This window comes from Borostomias antarcticus, assembly GCF_949987555.1.
Source record: "Borostomias antarcticus genome assembly, chromosome: 19".
NCBI classification, from domain to species: domain Eukaryota; kingdom Metazoa; phylum Chordata; class Actinopteri; order Stomiiformes; family Stomiidae; genus Borostomias; species Borostomias antarcticus.
The window spans coordinates 11,472,512-11,487,550 of record NC_140252.1 but is presented as its reverse complement, the minus strand read 5'-3'; positions in this window follow the sequence as shown (position 1 = coordinate 11,487,550).

The window sequence follows — 15,039 nt, the reverse complement described above, 5'->3', positions numbered from 1 at the left end:
GCCATGTTGTAGTTTTGGGCAGAACTTTCTCCCAGACTGTGATTCATTCCATTGGTCGTACATGCAGAACTCTCCTCTCTGGACCCCACTGATGCACAGTTAATGCTGTCAGGTGTGTTTAGATCTGTCATCTGAAGCCTGCTGGGTCGCTGGATAAGGGGTCACTAGGGGGCGATGTGGGGGGGGGGGGGGACCTCAGCAGGTTAAGGCAGGGTTAATCACTCGCGTCAGAAGACTTGAGATTCTTCTTTTATGCTTTTTTTTTATTGGTAACCTACCTGTAAATGCCCTTGATTGATTGATTGACTTTATTAGACAGAGTTGGTTGAAATACATAAGACACTCGCCTTGCTGCTATCCATGCATAATGTATGGCTAATTTTTTTTTTCTCCCTCCCTCCCTCTCTCTCTCTCTGTCTATCTCTCTCTACCTCCACAAACATTTAATCTGAGGGATTACTGTCAGGATTGTGTAACTGTGCTGCTTCCCTGGAGCGTTGGAATCTCAGATATGAGGGGTAATTTCTTCAGAACACACACGCACACTTTCATCTCCATTTTGAACACACTGTACACAGGCCCACACACACATACACACAGACGCGCACACAATCTGATATCACAACTCTGTGTGTATGCATGTACAGTACAGTACCTGTGACCACGGGCCCATGAGCCTTCTGGAGAAGTTTCCTCCCCAGAATAAAGGGCATTGATAGGAGTGACAGACAGTCCCAGTGAGTTCTCACATTCATCAAGGAATTCCTTTTCTCCAGACATTACAGACATTCTTTCTGTCACACCTCCCCGGTCTCTTTCATAGACGGCCCAGTCTGTCTCCTGTTACCGTGGCGCCCGCAATGTCCTAGCCAGAGGTAGTTTGTTGTGTCATCCATCTGGGCAGGGTGTCTAAGACACTGCAGGGTAGCTGGGGTGAAGGAGCCAATAACGGTGTGTGTGTGTGTGTGTGTGTGTCTATCTGTGTGTCTGTGTGTGTGTGTGTGTGTGTGTGTGTGTGTGTGTGTGTGTGTGTCTATCTGTGTGTGTGTGTGTGTGTGTGTGTCTGTGTGTGTGTGTGTGTGTGTCTATCTGTGTGTGTCTGTGTGTGTGTGTGTGTGTGTGTGTGTGTGTGTGTGTGTGTGTGTGCCTGACCCAGTGTGTTTGGCTGTGACCCTTACAGTATGTGGAGGTGCTGTGTGATCGGGTCTCATATCGGCGGTCAACATTTCACATCCAAGTTGTAATGAAGAGATGACCAGAGCAAGTCAGGCCGGGTCTCTCCCTCCTGCAAGAAGACTGTGTTAGCTCGAGACATAACTAAAGCCGAGACATAACATTTGATTGCCACTTAGTATCGGGTCAGTCCTCATTAGCAAAGCCCTCGGTGTTGAAAACGCTGTGTAAAAGACACATTATCTCTCTGAGCAAATCCCCTATAGGCCTTAGCTCAACACAGCAGCTCAACCCGGGGGGGGGGGGTGGCGCTCGGCTTTCCACCCCTGCCAGTCAAATTGCCAAGGGCATTGGGGTTGTCTGATCTGGGTTAACCTCTCTCTACCCCCACCCCCCACCCCCCCCAGACGGCTGTAGACCTCCTAAAGAGAACGTGCCATTGATCTGGCGAACCTGCTTACCCGCTGACTAGACGTTTCCTCCTCTCTCTCCTCCTCCCTCCCCCCCCCCCCCCCCGGCTCTCTGCCCCGGCCCAGGAAGTCACGGGGGCTAACAGGGCTGCCGCTGACTCTGGAGAACGGCCGCTTCAACAGCTGCTTTGTCTCCGTCCGGGCTTTTCCCCCGCTAAGTACGGACTTTGATTCGTCGCTGTGTACCTGGTCTCGCTGAGAACTTTAATCAGGCTAAACCAGTGATCCCCCTCTGCCCCCCCCCCCCCCCCCCGCACATGTTGTTAAGACTTAACAGAGCCAGCTGGATGTGAAAATCACATTAAATACTTCAGAAGTCGAGTGTGTGTGCAAGTACAGTGCAGCCAGTTTCCAAGCAACGTATTGTGTGCACTTGGTAAACTGCACATTTTAACTGAATATTGTTTGTTTGTGTGTGTTTGTTTGTTTCCCACGCATGAAAATGCAAAATAGCCAAACCACCACCTTGTTACTTTGGCAGTCAAGTGTATCAAATCACTCTAAAGCTTTTTCTATCAGCATTCTCTTGTTGGACAAAACACATAGGGCCTATTGATAGAGAGGGAAGGGGTCATGTGATGTTCTCACACCCAGCAGCCTCAGCCCCAGCCTCAGCCCCCAGCCTCAGACCAAGCCTCAGACCAAGCCTCAGCCCCAGCCTCAGACCCCAGCCTCAGCCCTAGCCTCAGCCCCAGCCTCAGCCCCCAGCCTCAGCTCCCAGCCTCAGCCCCCAGCCCCCACCCCAGTCCCAGCTTCAGGGGTCAGGGGTGATAGAGAGAGAGAAGGGGAACAGCAGGGGAACTGAGAGGAGGACTTTGGGTGGGTGGGGGGGTTATGAAATGTATGTGTGGGTAGGGGTATGAAGCGGAGTGGGGGGGGGGGGGGGGTGGCGGAGTTCAGAACAGCGGGATGAGGAGTGAGGGAAGGCTGGGGGGCGGGGCATTGGCAGGACCGGTGGGGGGCGGGTGTGCGGTACACAGAGAGTTCGCGGGGGGCTACGGAGGGAGGCTTTTCGGGAGGGGGGGGTGGGTGGCTTTCGTCTCATGCTTCAGTGGCGATTTGTCAGCCAGCATGAATGGAGGCCTTTATGCACCGCCAGGCAGCCAGCAGTCACACCTTTGAACCGAAGCCGGCCGGCCGAGCTGATTGGACCGCTCTCCCTTTGTGAGACCAGTATAGGACGTTCCCCCGCAGCCAATGGGCTTCCAGAGAGCCCATTACCTCACTCTCTGATGATGTCCACACCAAGCAAGTGCAACCCCCGCTCCCCAACCCACACACAACCCGTTCCTCCCTAAAACCTCCTCCCTCTCTCCTATTGAGAGGAAGAAAGGAACGCTGGGAGAGTTCCGTCCTTCTCTCCATCCATGAGAACCTCAGAGAGAGAGAGAGAGAGAGAGAGAGAGAGAGACAGAAGGACAAAGGGACCATGTTTCTGTGGCTGGGGGAAGTTGGTTTCAGGAGGTGGCCTGTACTGTAGTAGTAGCCATGAATGAGAGAAAGAGAGATTTGGGAGCAGGCCAGCCATCCAGGGAAACATCACCATTGTGATGACTGCTGCCAATTAAAATTTTACCCTTGAGAGAAAACCAGATTCCCATGTTGCGTTTGGGTCCGGCTATTGTCTGCAGAAACAAAACGCTGCTTGTGGAAATGGGAAATGTATGTATATATGCGTTCAAAAGACAGCATCAAGCTGAATGAAACATTACAAAGGGAGATGAATCAGTGCTGTTAGGGAGGAATAATCATCATCGGGGTCGTCCACAGACGGGCCGTCCATCTTCATCTCCAGTCATCCCGGTCCTCCACACACCTGCCGATCTCATCGGTGGTCTCCACTCCAGCGCATGCATCTAAATTACGTCCACGGATGTTTTGGTAGGACGTCCTGGCGACTTGCGTCCGCGCCGTGGAGACGGCTCCCATGACAGCAGCTTGCTGGACAGAAGCTCCCGGTGTCTGTAGCAGTGTCCAGCCAGCCTCATTCTCCTTGCTGCTGTCTTCCCACTCAGCCTGGGTCCCTCTCCGTACAGATCTTCAATAGGAATAAAACATCATTATATGACAGTGTTTTACTAAGGCCCGGCCTGCTGACTACTATGTCATTATTCCTCTTGAACCATTACGAGGTTAGTCTTTTCATTATGAACAGATTAACACATTATTGCTGAGACATTAACTCCTCAGGCTACAATATACCCAAACAATTTATTGCTTAATGTGATTTTTCACATACCCGTAATTCTGTATTATGGTCTATCTTAGAAAGGACTTCCGTAACAATCTGAAAGAGTACCACAGTCTGATCACGTTCCACCTCGCGTCTCTGTCTGTCCCCTCCCCCCTCTCTCTCTCTCTCCTACCCCCAAATCAGGTCAACCTCCCTTCAACTCCCACCCCCCTTCACCCACCACCACAGCCCCCCCTCCCCCACCACATACCCCCCCCCCCCCACCGCCCCTACTCCACCCCAGTCAGAACACCCCACCATACCTCTCTAATCCCCGACCCCTACCCTTCCCCCTCCTCCATCCACCCCACTGCTTCACCTACTAATATGGGAACAGACGGCTGCGCTGCCAGTAATGAGTAAGGATGGGCTTAAGCTGATTGTGTGCAGGTCCAGGCTGCAGGTCAGGTCTGGGGCCGGGCCGGACTGCGGGTCAGGTCTGGGGCAGGGCCGGACTGCGGGTCAGGTCTGGGGCGGGGCCGGGCTGCGGGTTCGGGGGTTTTTGGGGGCCACAGCAGCAGCAGCGGAGCCGCAGTGTAGTGTAGCGTAGGGGGGTGTAGTGTAGTGTAACGTAGTGAAGTGTAGTGTAACATAGTGGGGTGTAGTGTAGTGTAGTGTAGTGTAGCGTAGTGGGGTGTAGTGTAGTGTAGCGTAGTGTAGTGGGGTGTAGTGTAGTGTAGTGTAAGGTAGTGGGGTGTAAGGTAGTGGGGTGTAGTGTAATGTAGCGTAATGTAGTGTAGCGTAGTGGGGTGTAGCGTAGTGTAGTGTAATGTACAGTAATGTAGTGTTGTATAGTGTAGTGTAATGTAGTGTTGTGTTGTGTAATGTACAGTAATGTAGTGTAGTGTGGTGTAGTGTAGCGTAGTGGGGTGTAGTGTAGTTTAGTGTAGTGTAATGTAGTGTAGTGTAGCGTAGTGGGGTGTAGTGTAGTGTAATGTAGTGTAGTGTAGCGTAGTGGGGTGTAGTGTAGTGTAGTGTAGTGTAGTGTAGTGTAGTGGGGTGTAGTGTAGTGTAGTGTAGTGTAGTGTAGTGTAGTGTAGTGTAATGTAGTGTAGTGTAGCGTAGTGGGGTGTAGTGTAGTGTAGTGTAGTGTAGCGTAGTGGGGTGGAGTGTAGTTTAGTGTAGTGTAATGTAGTGTAGTGTAGCGTAGTGGGGTGTAGTGTAGTGTAGTGTAGTGTAGTGTAGTGTAGTGTAGTGTAGTGTAGTGTAGTGTAGTGTAGAGAGGTCAATGGGTTTGGCCCCCGGCGGAACACACTGCCTAATGTCTTTGATCCCACCGGAGCCTGTCGGGGTCGCGACCCCTTTTCTTCCACTTGATAAGCACTGTACTGACCCCGCAACTGTGCCCCCTGTGCAGATGACCCCGCCTGTGGGTCAGAGCCTCGTCGAGGTATAGGAGGGGTCGGTGGTCATTTCTGAAGGCATGTGTGTCTCATTACTGCTGAATGCCTTTTGAGCCCTCTAATATCATGTCAACATATTTTTTTCCCAAGCGGGAATCAAACCGCTGACCTTGGTGTTGGAAGCTCCTTCAAAAGTTCTCATCACAAAGTTCCAGGGACTTCAGAGGGACGTGAAAGGGACGGGTGCACAGAAGCAAACACTCATCATAAAGGACCCAGATTCCAGCTGCTTTGTTCCTGTTACCTGGTTTCCATGGTTTCTGTCACTGCTGGACCCATACAGCCCTGTCTGTCTGCTTGCTGTGTGTGTGTGTGTGTGTGTGTGTGTGTGTGTGTGTGTGTGTGTGTGTGTGTGTGTGTGTGTGTGTGTGTGTGTGTGTGTGTGTGTGTGTGTGTGTGCGTGTGTGAGCGTGTGCGTGTGTGTGTGCGTGTGTGTGTGCGTGCGTGTGTGTGTGTGCGTGTGTGTATTCGTTCGTGACAGTCAATACCGTCGTGTCTGTCTTTTTATCCCACTCTGACCCGATTGCATCACGGATAGCTAGAGGTGCCACAGATCCAATATTAATGGATTTCACATCAACCTAGAGCAGCACCAGTCTCATTTTAAACCACTCTTTATGACACCACAAAACTATATGCAGCCATGCTATTTTGGGCAGCTAATAGGCCCTGTGCGCTGCAACACATATTGACTGGGGAAACAATATGCACTAGCCTACATAGACACTGCCCCTGGACAAGTTTAGCCTTTTTTTGCTATCTAATGATAAGATTAGGGAAATTAGGATTTGGTGATTATAAACTGATCCCAGATCCCCGCTTAGGGGCAACCTCACCCCAAACTGGAGTTCAGTGCAGAAATGGTGTAGCTGCTGCAACGGTGCCCCCAATTGGCTGTGCAAATGTACTGCATCTCTTTAGTATCTTTGTAGTGTAGCATTGACTGTGGACTTCAAGGTAAAAACTAATCACATTTACATGGCCGGGTGCTTTGGTCCCCCAACCGATGGTAGAAAAAGATTTCCGTACACTTAGATCCGTGGCAGAGTGTTTGACTTTATTCACTGGTCTTTCGGTCTATTAGACATTCATCAGAGCATAAATCCATCACAGCGTACGCTCTGATGGAGTTCTGCGCTCTGACAGAGGTCTAATAGACCTCCTCCGATGCTCCAATGAATATCTAATAGACCGAAAACGCAGAGAATAAAATGAAACACACTAGGGGCTGTTAAAACGGCACTCGTCCGTTTGTCCGTCCTATGAGCTGTACTACCAGAGCCCACCACCAGGAGTGCTAGCCACTGTTCATGTTTCCCATTGCTAGTTTTTTTGCTTTGTACAAAAAACTATACTTTTTGTCAGAGTAGTTCAGGTTGGTTTGTCTGTATATTTACCATTTACCCAGATGGTCAGAGCTCACCTCTAGTAGTAATTGTTAAAAGTTGTTTTTTTCCATTACCAATACATTTTGCTTTGAACACTGAAACTATATGTTTCAGTAAGTAAGTATAGTCTATTCTACACAGGAACACTTCTACTTGTAAAAGCTTCCTGGCTTGTTTAATCCTGGGTTTACATGAGGTTAGTGTATTCATTCAAAAGGAAATTCCATGTATACACTCCTTCATTGGCACAAAGGATCATCATAATGTATGAGAGATGTTTACAGAATCATGGGTCGGAGACGACATGTTTACTGTGCATTTGTTTGATATTTTGCCGTCGGAAATGCTGGTTATGATCATGATGTGACCAGAGTGGCAAACAAGGTGAGAAATAACAATTGCCCGAGGTATAAATCTAAATCTGAAACAACATTAAACCCACAGGACAGTGCTGAAGTGTGAGTGAGTGAGTGAGTGAGTGAGTGAGTGAGTGAGTGAGTGAGTGAGTGAGTGAGTGAGTGAGTGAGTGAGTGAGTGAGTGAGTGAGTGAGTGAGTGAGTGAGTGAGTGAGTGAGTGAGTGTGTGTGTGTGTGTGTGTGTGTGTGTGTGTGTGCGTGCGTGCTTGCGTGTGTGCTTGCGTGCGTGCGTGCGTGCGTGCGTGCGTGCTAGTGTGCGTGTGTGTGTGTGGAGGGGGTGGAGGTGGGGGGTTATAACAGACTTAATCATTAACATAACAACAATAATGATCACGCCATTATTAATTTCCCCCTTATGGGTTTTTGGGACTGGAGCCCAATTATGACCATGTTCTTCCACCCAGGCCATTATCAGTTAGCTGGTCTGCACAAATTACCCCCCTCACCCCATGTCGGTGTGCCGGGACTGTCCAGATGTCAGATGGCTGGACCCGGTCAGGCCCGCGGCGACGTAGCGGTCGGCCATATGGCGAGTGACTCCTCGGTGAAACACCAGACAGAGCATAATATCGCCCCCTCTGAGTATTGGCCCACACGCGGAGAGCATACGGTATTAGGGACGCCCGCGGGCGAGACCTCGGCTAAACCAACAACTCTAATCCACCAGCATTAGTACCATCTGAAATGCTGTCTGCATGAGCTGCAGGAGCAGAGATCTCCCGGGCAGCGCTGAAGCTAGTCAGGCGCGCTGCGTCGTGTACTATGCTCGTCAACTGACTACTGATCTGACACTCAGACTGAATTGCATTTCGTTTTACTTCATTATTCAGTCTCAACAAGCTCCCACTGCAGCCGTTTTCCCGAGATGGGCGTTGCTGAAGACGGATTGCTCAGCCAGTTTATCCCCTGGCCAATCACAGCATTTGAAATCGCATTCAAAGGACGCTGATTGATCTGGTTGGAATTCCAATCAGAGATATCGCTCTGGACGAGAGCATTTCCAGACCCTGAATCACATTTCGAAATTCAGATTCAGGGGTTGGAGCCAGGCTAACTGACCACACCCATCCACCCGATTCAGATTCTGTGAACATGCTGGACTGGGTAGGCGGTGCTCTTTACGATTCATTAACTCAAGATATAGATTATATGTGGCTCTTCCAGGCTTAATCAAACTGTGACTTCTGATTCATTGAATGAGTGTTTACAGCATATAGCATACTCAGTCAGGGCCCCTATATAGCATACTCAGTCAGGGTCCCTATATAGCATACTCAGTCAGGGCCCCTATATAGCATACTCAGTCAGGGCCCCTATATAGCATACTCAGTCAGGGCCCCTATATAGCATACTCAGTCAGGGCCCCTATATAGAATACTCAGACAGGGCCCCTATATAGCATACTCAGTCAGGGCCCCTATATAACATACTCAGTCAGGGCCCCTATATAGCATACTCAGTCAGGGCCCCTATATAACATACTCAGTCAGGGCCCCTATATAGCATACTCAGTCAGGGCCCCTATATAGCATACTCAGACAGGGCCCCTATATAGCATACTCAGTCAGGGCCCCTATATAACATACTAATCAGGGCCCCTATATAGCATACTCAGTCAGGGCCCCTATATAGCATACTCAGTCAGGGCCCCTATATAACATACTCAGTCAGGGCCCCTATATAACATACTCAGTCAGGGCCCCTATATAGCATACTCAGTCGGGGCCCCCATATAACATACTCAGTCGGGGCCCCCATATAACATACTCAGTCGGGGCCCCCATATAACATACTCAGTCGGGGCCCCCATATAACATACTCAGTCGGGGCCCCCATATAACATACTCAGTCGGGGGGGGGGGATTTATCTTGATTGCTACAGTAGGCCCGGCCCAGGCGCTCCTTTGTGACAGCGGCCATCAGACTCTATAACAGTGCCTGAGCGCTCCTGTGTGTTGTGGATGTATATATTTCTTGTAATTTAATTTAATCTATTATGTATATTCTCTCTCTATGTATATTCTTTATTCTGCTGTACTTTTTTCCCCACTGCTGCTGTACTTTTCCGCTGCTGAAACACCCAATTTCCCCCAAGGGGATTATTTAATTAGAAGAAAGAAGAAAAATATCTATCTATAATGACCAGCTGGGAAGGAGGACTTGAAGTTGACTGACGCAGGGAAGGCCAGGGGTTCGGTCTATTCTCTTTGGGAAGGCCAGGGGTTCGGTCTATTCTCTTTGGTAAAGCCAGGGGTTCGGTCTATTCTCTTTGGGAAGGCCAGGGGTTCGGTCTATTCTCTCTGGGAAGGCCAGGGGTTCGGTCTATTCTCTCTGGGAAAGCCAGGGGTTCGGTCTATTCTCTCTGGGAAGGCCAGGATGTACAGTATAACTGGGTCATCTGAGGAGCTCCTGCAGACCACGGGTGTGTTCAGCCTCGGCAAAACATACAGTAGCAAAGAGTTTATTTAAACAGAAACCGTGGTCCGTTGAACACCTGTTGTGTTGTTTTAGTTGGATCCATTGTGTGCACTACCTTATTTAATATGGTGGGGTTAATATCAATCAATCAATCAATCAATCAAAGCTTTATTTGTATAGCGCATTTCATACCCAGAGGCAACACAATGCGCTTTACAGAGAACAAGGGAGGTGGGCATACGTCCCACCCCTACATATTCCAGGGGGAAGAAAAAAAACAGTATCACCCGGAGGCCAGAAAAGTGAGCATGTCTCTTCTGATGTTGGGTAACACCTCTGACACATCAGAGGAAGAGAAAACGTACCGCCAAGCTGTTTCACACTGTTTCGTTCAACGTAGCGCACCGTTTGCAGACAGCCCACGCCCAGAGCTTGGCGTGAGAAGTATGGAAAGGGCCAGTTGCTACACGACCACGGACCCCTGGGTAGGCCCTGTGTCTCGTCTCCAGGGCGACCAAACACAGGCACATTCACCCCACAGCCACCCCTGTCCAGAAAGAAAGAAAAAAAACTCAACTTCAACGGCATCGTCAAACACTGGCAAAAAAATACCAAATAAAATCGACTTTATTTTTCTCCTTATCTTCACAAACATGAAAAGGGAGGTGTCTTCCACTTTGTCATGCTGCTGTCTACAGGTTGAGACGAGGAGCGTCTTCAGCATGGAGCCCTCAACACCTTGTCCATGTGACAGCCATGCCTATCAGGACACTAACTGCTGTGATAGCAGCGTCAGCCCAGACCAGGTCTCTCTTCACACTCACAGAGCTATCGCTCTTATTGTAAATGAGGAAATGAAATGAAATTAATGAAAGTACACTATATGGACAAAAGTATTGGGACATACCAAGTTTGGTGTAGGAGGGATACTGGTCTGGGGTTGTTTTTTGGGGGTTGGCCTAGGCCCCTTAGTTCCAGTGAAGGGACATGTTAATGCTTCAGCTTACTAAGACATTTTAGACAATTCTATGCTTCAAACCTTGTGGGAACAGTTTGGGGAAGGCCATTTTCTGTTCCGACATGACTGTGCCCCAGTGCACAAAGCAAGGTCCATAAAGGCATGGTCAGGTGAGGTTGGTGTGGAATAACTTGACTGACCGGTACAGAGCCCTGACCTCAACCCCATTGAACACCTTTGGGATGAACTAGAACGGAGATTGTGAGCTAGGCCCTCTCGTCCAACATGTGTCTGTTCTCACAAATGCTCTTCAGCATGAATGGGCAAAAATTCCCACAGACACACTCCAAAATCTTCCCAGAAGAGTGGAAGCTGTTACAGCCTCAAGGGAGGGACCAACTACATATTAATGCCTATACATTTAAAATTGGATGTCATAAAAGCTCCTGTAGGTGTAATGTGTAGGTGGCCCAATACTTTTGTCCATATAGTGTAAGTCAAGATGATTAAAATCATCTTCCCAAACTCTAGCCCTGTCCTTCAAGCTATTGTAATTCATTTCTTTCTCACTTTCACCCAGACAATCAGGAACACTTTAAGCAATGGTATAAAATAGTTTTTGATCAGTCTTTGTAGCCTTGTCTATTATCTACCCATAAACAGAGAGTTCCACACTTCTCCGATGAGATAATGCTGATTTGGGAAAAGGTCTTCAAAAGGAAACGCTTCCCCCTCGTGAGCTTAACGAGAGACTGAGGATTACTTTGATGCCTTTGGAGGTGTTCTGTGTCTCTTTCCTTCAATCTGGGGACACAGAGGGAAGGGGTGGTCCATGGGGCAGAAATGTCCTCCCCCACCTGCTCCCAGCAGGGGAGGTCCCGTATCTGTCTGAGGAGCACAGAGCAGACAAGCCACCTCATTCCCCAGGCGTACAAACCTGCAACCTCCACCTACCAGGAGTTCTCTGGAACACCCTGCCCCAACGCCAGCCCTGCTCCCCTCAGACCTGAACACCCTGCCCCAACGCCAGCCCTGCTCCCCTCAGACCTGAACACCCTGCCCCTACGCCAGCCCTGCTCCCCTCAGACCTGAACACCCTGCCCCAACGCCAGCCCTGCTCCCCTCAGACCTGAACACCCTGCCCCAACGCCAGCCCTGCTCCCCTCAGACCTGAACACCCTGCCCCTACGCCAGCCCTGCTCCCCTCAGACCTGAACACCCTGCCCCTACGCCAGCCAGCCCTGCTCCCCTCAGACCTGAACACCCTGCCCCAACGCCAGCCCTGCTCCCCTCAGACCTGAACACCCTGCCCCAACGCCAGCCCTGCTCCCCTCAGACCTGAACACCCTGCCCCAACGCCAGCCCTGCTCCCCTCAGACCTGAACACCCTGCCCCAACGCCAGCCCTGCTCCCCTCAGACCTGAACACCCTGCCCCAACGCCAGCCAGCCCTGCTCCCCTCAGACCTGAACACCCTGCCCCTACGCCAGCCCTGCTCCCCTCAGACCTGAACACCCTGCCCCAACGCCAGCCCTACTCCCCTCAGACCTGAACACCCTGCCCCAACGCCAGCCCTGCTCCCCTCAGACCAGGACCCTTCACAAGGACACGGAGTAACTGGAGGTGGCTCTAGGTCATAGGTAAGCCCCCACACTGTCTACAGTAACAGAAAGGGTCAAATCACATCAGAGAAAACACTCTGAGCAACATTAGTGATGTTGAAAGTCCGATTGATGACTTTATGACTAATTTTATATAATAATCTAAGTAATTTAGACAACCAGGGCTGAATCACAGTCTGACTGTGTAGTGTGCTGTCTGTCTGGGAGGGATTCGTTACAGCTAAATAAACACATATAAGACAGCAACACCACAAATAGAATCTCTTCCTCCCTGGGCTGGGGATTCTGATTCTGGTTTTATTTGTCACATTATCATGGGTGTAGAATTTAGTGGGGACGCTGGGGACAAGTCCCCATCAATATTCAGAGACTACTGAATTGTCCCCAGCAATAATTTGGACAGATCTCCTTCTCTACTAGTACCGCCTCACTAGCCTAATATAGCTAATAATAATAATTACAAATTACACAATTTTGTTAGGGCATGCAAATATAACAGCAAATGTACTTAATTACAAAAATATGATAATGTATGAAAATATATCAACAATGTAATGAGGAAAGAAATAGCCTACATTTAAAAACGTTTTATGGCACATTTAAGTAAGTAAATAGTATACATCTTTATATCAAAAATAGGCTAGTGTATATGGGTTATTTGTAGGCTATAGTGAGAACCGACAAGACGCTGTCCACTCACTGTGGTGCTGAAACGGACAAGGGGGCGCTGGACTTCACGCTCACGCTCTAATACAATTAGTCACAGCATGCAGTGACGACGCCTTTGTTGCAATATCTTTTAGTTTTAAACCCTCTAGAATTATTGGCCATGAGGCTATTCTCGAGGGTAATAGGCCTAGAGAGCGGCACATCCAATTGATTTTCCTCCAATAAAAGTTGAATGTCAGTCTAAATGCCACGAACGGAGAGATAAGAGTAGGCTGTTCCAAATTGGAATATAATACTTCAAAACCGATCGCACCACCGATACACAACTCTGTGTTGCCCAATTCCCTACGCAGGTCCATAAATCATTTTATTTTGCCCGGCCACGCACAGCCCGAAAACAGGGGAGTGTAATTATCGGCTGTCCATTCCATCTCCTCCCCCTGTCTCTCTCGGGAGTCTATTTTCTCCTCTCTTTCACTGTTCAGCTGTCACTCCCCCTCTCTCCCCCCGGACACCCTGCGCGAGTTCAGGACATTATCACGCGGTGGCTCTTATCTGGATCCCGCCACACCCACACGCGCTGCACCCGGGGGCGCGGGCAGCGGGGAGAGTCTACCTGATGTCTGGACTGGACTGTGAAATGTAACGGCAACAACAATATGAGGTGGCCAATTAGGCTAAAACACACACACACACACACATCGCACCACAACCAACAGCTACCGCACGGCAGATTCCAAAAAGCACACACAAGGCACAAAGCTGTTTGGTTCCGCTTTGGAGTAGCTTAACTAGGTGGCCATTTCTTTTGAGGGGCCTTGACGAATCCAGACGGGCCAAACAGTGTGTGTGTGTGTGTGTGTGTGTGTGTGTGTGTGTGTGTGTGTGTGTGTGTGTGTGTGTGTGTGTGTGTGTGTGTGTGTGCGTGCGTGCGTGCGTGCGTGCGTGCGTGTGTGTGTGTGTGTGTGAGAGAGAGAGAAACAGCCTACCCTAGTCCACTGTTGAGCTTGCAGCAGTTGCTTGTTATTAGACCTAGGCTATGTGTTGTTGTTGTTGTTGTTGTCCACGGAGGGAGAGCAGAGCAGCAACAACAACAACAACACAGCTAGGCCTACTGGAGCAGACAGGTTGCTGCTCGTTGTTCAGTCAAGCGTCAGTTGCCCCACCATGGGAGGGACTAGGGACGGGGTGTGTCATACAACCTCGCCCAGACAAAGCCCCTGGTTGGCCGCGTCCCTCTGACTGCTGCAGTCAATCAGATAAGAGCGGCCGGCTTATTGCAGGCAACAGAATATTCACATGGGGAGTGTGTCTGAATATTAAGTGACTAGGAAATCTAAGGTCGGGGATTCATATTCCGATGCGAACCTTCCAATTAGTTGGAAATAAGGAGGGAAGACGAAAAAGCTTGTACAAATCTAGTCATGATCCACGATTATTCAGAAACACATAGGCTATTATATTATCTAGTCATGAGTCATGAATAAAAGCATACTCTAGCCTATAGCATTATGTCAGGCCTGCAGAGTCAAAGCTTGACTTTACCAACAAACGGCTTGATAACGAAGCCCTAGTGCGTTCCCTAGGCTATAGATTATTCCGAGGAATCAAATGTCATAAAAAGCAGCGAGGAGCTCCAGCCCGTTCGCCAACTGTGTGTCTGTGTGTGTGTGTGTGTGTGTGTGTGTGTGTGTGTGTGTGTGTGTGTGTGTGTGTGTGTGTGTGTGTGTGTGTGTGTGTGTGTGTATGAGAGAGAGAGAGAGAGAGAGAGAGCAGGTGTTGGGATGCGATGAATAAAGAGCGGGTGGCTCCTCTCTTCCTCCTCCTCCTCCTCCCTCTCCTCCTCCTCCGCCATGCATGTGATGACGGCCAGACGGAGCAGATCACCGGAGCGATGGTTTTTAGTCACTTTCAACAGCAACAAAACGGCAAATAGCAGCAGCACCGACCTAGACCATCCGCCACGGAACCGGAGCGGCGTGGCTCACGGCACGGGACGCGGACCGATATCTCCCCGAAATTTCAACTGAAACCCACAGGATGGAAATAGAATATCGGGTTGATGAAGTAGGGATGTCGACGGAATATTGCATCGGCTTGATTCTTTGACTGTTATTTCTGGCTATCGGTGACAGTAGCATCGGGGACTTGCTGCAGGCTGCCGCATTGTCCGAGTGCTTGATAGGACAGACTGTGTAGGCTAATGCTTTTATGGTCATTGTATCAATATTTAGGGGTGGGGATAGATGCCTACAGCTGCCTTACAGCTGTGAGGTTTGGCTACTAACAG